Below are 5,250 nucleotides of genomic sequence, written 5' to 3'. Positions count from 1 at the left end.
ATACACATTGCTCAGGCTTGCACCCTGGGGAGGTCACTTCAGTGCTGCAAATGCAGCGATTTGACTTCACCCCCAATGGCACACTCCATTGTCTCTCGAGACAGATGGATACCAACAAGTGTTCTCAATGTGTGGTGTGAATCTGACAGAAGACAACACAGCAGAAGTGAACTGTTGACCAATGCAGACCTTATGGCTCTCATATCAGCCCAGCTTCCGCCTCCTGCTTTGTTTAACATCCAACCTGATGAAGGCTGTGCATAAACTATGAACCTTTAAAGTGCATTTGGAACACATCCCTTTCCTCAAGGATTTCCGGGATCCGCAGTTTCTTAGGTGTTGTTGGGAATGGGAACTCTGTGAAGGGCAAACTGCAGGACCCATATTTTTTTTTGAGGGAAATGACGTCCTTTGAAGGCGTTGTGTGTATGCGGCTGTCGACTTCTGGAGGACTCAAAAGCTCGCTCGCTGATTTGCAACATTCTGCTTGGTCACAATAAAAGGATTTCGGAATTCCTCAAAACCAAAGTGGCAGTTTAAACCATAGCTGTGCATGCTAATGTAACCTGCCTCTTTCTCTGCTTAGCTTATTGTCTGGGGGTGGGGTGGGGGAAAACAACCTCATTTGGCATGCAAGGGAATGGCAAAAAGCACCCCAGGAGATGCTATCATCGTTCCCAATGTGAAATAAGTAGCAATACTGTCACTGTCCTAAAGTACAGGCGGAGACAAGGGGAATAGCATTCCTGCAAGCAGAAAATCCACTGACCACATTGGATTCCCTACAGAAGCACCATTATTTCTCTCTCTCTCTCTCTCTCTCTCTCTCTCTCTCTGTGTGTGTGTGTGTGTATTTCAAACTGAAGCACCTTTCTCACTGCCCCCCAAACCTGCTCCTTTTCTCTGTTCCCAAAATGCTTTTGTTGTGCACTCTCACACGTACCTGAAGACCAGTCCTCGGCTGAAGGGGAAAGGAGGGGGTTGTTGGGCAGAATGAGTCACCTTTCCTAGTTTCTGATGGGTTTCCCCATTCAGAACATAGAGCTGTGCGTCATTGTTCTAAGCAGTCCTGCTACGTGAATCTGAAGGGAGGCGTGATTCACAATCAGCCTGCCAAGAGAGAAAGCTTACCTGCGCCTCAGGAGAACGTAAACAGCAGCAGCAGCAGCAGCAGCAACGTCACTACAAGACGGAATTCAACCTTCCCTTTCCCTCTCCTTCTGCCTCTCAGGAGAGCTTTTGTGATGGCACCTCTCTTACTTCCTTAAGAGTCCTCTTCAAGACCCACATTTTCTCTGAGGCCTTTGGCACAGCTGCTTGTTCCCATGCTCTGCTGTATCCAAGGCTATGTACACATTCGTAGCTTAAAACACTTCAATTTCTTTTTCCACCTCACTGCATTTCAAGCCACATCTTTGCAGCGCTGTGCACCCCTGAAAGGTGGTGGGGATGCGCATCACCCGAGACACATTACCTGATTTGTTTCCCCACACCTGCAACCCCCATCCCCTATTCCACAAAGCAGTCACCTGCACACGTGCAAAGAATGCCCAGAAGGTACGCACGTCAGCTTAACTGCTGCTTATGCTTTCAAACTGGATGCAAGCATACTTTGACGGGAAACGCATCCAAGAGGAGTATTTCTCAAGAAACTGCAGGGTGCATATGTATTCTGGCTAGTGCCATATGCGCTCAGTTTCAAGCACCAGCAATGGGGATTCACTGGAGCAAAGGGGAATGTGTATATAGCCTAAGCCTGCTATTGAGTCTGAGCACCAGCAATGGAAACAATGGGATATTATTTCCTTGCTTACCATGGCCTCCACCAGTGGCGTAGCGTGGGTTGCCAGAACCCGGGACTGCATGGAGAGGTGGGTGGGAGGGAAACGGATGAGGTATGCATGCGCACTCAACTGCCGAATGGTGTCCATGTCACCCAGGAGATCATAGCCAAAGAAATAAGAAAAGAAAAAGTCATTCCATTGTCCGGAAAGGCAACTTCCTGGTTTGCATGGAGAAGCCATTTTCAGTGGAGACCAGAGACGGAAGCATGCAGCTGTACTGAGGCAGCACTGGGTGTTGAAATTTTGCCCCCCTAACAATTTTGTGCCTGGGGCAACCACCCCTGTGGCCCCCTGACACTACACCCCAGGCCTCCACCCCCGCCAGACTTTCGTTTCTCTTGTGTCAAATTTTAGGCTAAGTATGGGGAGCCAGATGTCATTGATTTTCAGCTTCCATCATCCCTGACTGCTGGCCTTGTTGGTCAAGGCTGATAGGAATTAGAGCCCAGATACCCAGAGAGCAACAGGCTCCTCATCTGTTTTTGACAGATGTGTCCCCTTACACTCTGTTTACTTCTTTTGGCACCATCAGTGCGCAAACAAACACTTAAATAAACCAAACCTATGATTCTCCTACCCACCAGCAGAACTGGGGCAGTCTAGGAAGGTCTGCCCATGGCATGACATTCCTGAAAGTTCCCTCACAGTTTTTTTCTGGCCAAGACAATGCTCACGCCATAGGTCTTAAATTATTTATAGCTGCGCAAGAACAAATGTGTTGACTGACACTGTCATTTTTCATAATTGGTTTTACATTCATCCTAGAATTATTCTCAATGCGGTGGAGGGGGGGGGGCTATAACTCACACCTCTTGATTTCTGTCCTGTCAATCTTACACTGTTGTTTCTTCACATTCAGCCCCAATTTCTGCTCTCACTTCCTTTGTGTGTCAGTCCGTGCCAGACGGAGAAACATAACAATTTTCACCTTATGGGCTGCTCTTAAATTGCCTGCTTTGACTATCATTGTGACTGGAGTTTTTTTTCCTGCTATTCCAGGACAAACAGTGTTCTAACTCTCCAAACTCTAAATCTTGAAGGCTTTCAAGATTTCTGCCTTTAGGGAACCATTTCCACACCATTTTTTGCATTTCTGAAAGCTCACACAGAGTCCAGACCTGGCCTCTGGGGGCCTGATCATTGCTCCACATAAACAGAGAATGCAACCCAGAACACACCCAGTGTACGGTACCTCTGCAACCCTGGATTGCAAGGGAATATCAGTAAGGGTGAGATCTTTCTCTCTCTCTCTCTCTCTCTCTCTCTCTCTCACACACACACACACACACACACACACACACCATTAAGCTCCTTGATAATCTTCCAAGAAGAGTTCACTAGAAGACAATCTGAACTCTGCTGGAGGGGTAGCCCTGTTAGTCTGTAGTACCCAAAGCAGCAAAGAGTCTTATAGCACTGTGAAGACAAGCAAATTGTGTATGGCACAAACCATAAAGTCTTGGCCAATGTAGTGCCTTCCAGCTTTTTGGACTACAACTCCCATGATGGGTACAGCACAGCCATCATGTTTGTTCTGGCTATGGCTGATGTGAGCTGTAGTCTAAAACATCCGATGTGAACAATGAGTTGCGTTACACAGTGCTTGGTCTCTCCAACTCCCTTGCTAAGTGTGCATAGAATTCCAGCCTGCAGCTGCAGTCCTATATACACTTACTTGGGTGCGTCCCATTGAACTAAATGGGGCTTAAAACGGAGTGGAAACGCATAGCATTGCACTGTAAGCAGAATGTTTACAAAGCAGAATGTCTCTGTAATACATCAAAACCAGGCAGCTATAATCACAAATTAGTACTAGTGAATCTCTGAGGTTGCTATTTAATCAGCATGCTAGTATGATTATTTTCTCAGCCAAATGATTCTTGCAATCAAATGATTAAGTCATTGGCATGTTGATGGGGGTGGGGCTGGCATTTCCCTGCCCTCCTCCTCCCTGCCCAAATACCGCTGAATGACATCATAATGCAGAATAAGAATTAGACCACAGGCCCACGTTTTCCAGTATCCTCTTCTCACAGTGGCCAACCAGATGCCTATGGGAAGCTCATAAGCAGGACCTGAAATCAACAGCTCTCTTTCCCACTTGTGATTCCCAGGAACTGGTTCTTAAATGGCACAGCACCTCCTACACTGGAGGGAGTAAATAGCCATCATGCTAGTAGCCACCGACAGCCCTATCCTTTACGATAAGGTTGTCATATTTCTAGAAGTAGCACCCAAACTCTAAGACAGTGTTTCCCGAACATAGGTCTCCAGCTGGTTTTGCACTACAACTCCCATCATCACTGGCTGTGCTCTTTGTGGTGCTTAGTTAAACTTGTAAGAAGTTCCTCAGGAGACCTAGTTAATCCTATACCATGTGTGAACAATTTTTGGGAACTTGGAAGCTTGTTTCCACTGAAAAATTTGATGACTATATGAAAGAACTTGGTGTGTGTGGCTTTGCCACCAGCAAGGTGGCTGGTGTTGCCAAGCCCAATGTGATCATGAGCTGCAACTGAGATGTTATAACCATCAAAACAGAGAGCAGTTTAAAGAACACCGAGATTTCCTTCAAACTGGGGGAACAGTTTGATGAGACCACAGCAGATGACAGGAAAGTAAAGAGTGTTGTAACAATGGGTCACTCAATCAGTTGCAGAAATAGGATGGCAAAGAGACCACAATAAAAAGAAAAATAGAAGATGGAAAGCTGGTTGTGGAGTGTGAAATGAACAACGTTATCTGCACCAGAGTGTATGAGAAAGCATGAAGATAGACTCCTTCCCCTGTGTGGTTAGTGGGACACAGAAACAGGAGAGTTAGCTGGTTCGGGATGCAGAGCCCCACAAGGCAGTTGCTTTCTCCAAAGAACTGGTATGTTATTGATAGAACCGTTCCAAAGAACCTGTATACAGTATTCAACCTAAAAGTATGGTGACTATTCAATAAAGTGCTTAATGATAAAGAAAGAAAAGAAAAAAGCTCCCATCATCACTAGCAGGCAAGACCAGTGGTCAGGGATGGTGGGTATTGTAGTCTGAAAAAACAGCTGGAGACCCAAGTTTGGGAAATGCCGCTCTAGGAGTTTGCCTAAATCTCATTCAGAGCCATCCAAGCTGGCGACCATCACTACATCTTGTAGCAGCGAATTCCAGAACTCAACATCGCTGTTCCTTTGGCCCCACCAACCTCACTCTGACCGCAGCCAACCTGCTACAGGCCTGCCTTCCTACATATAACAGGCACCACCTGTCAGCTTCCTCTACCTTAATGTGGCTCCAGATGGCATGTTGATCCAGCATTCATTTTGATTTGTTTGTGGAGAGATTATGCAATATTACATCAAGCAGATGTCATCCCACATTTCCCGGTGCATTCCCCAGTTACATTTCTGGTTTGCAGCAGG

At 46.4% G+C, this 5,250-nt stretch overlaps 1 pseudogene across 1 annotated transcript; it reads left to right on the top strand.

The window, feature by feature from the left end:
- The first annotated feature begins 4,133 nt into the window (after positions 1-4,133).
- LOC310707604 (fatty acid-binding protein, adipocyte-like) lies at positions 4,134-4,825 on the top strand (annotated as a pseudogene). The gene has a single exon. The product of its transcript is annotated as a fatty acid-binding protein, adipocyte-like (transcript).
- The last annotated feature ends 425 nt before the right edge of the window (positions 4,826-5,250 follow it).

Source organism: Podarcis liolepis, assembly GCF_965112155.1.
Source record: "Podarcis liolepis genome assembly, chromosome: 5".
Lineage (NCBI taxonomy): Eukaryota > Metazoa > Chordata > Lepidosauria > Squamata > Lacertidae > Podarcis > Podarcis liolepis.
This window is presented reverse-complemented; position numbering and strand designations above follow the sequence as displayed.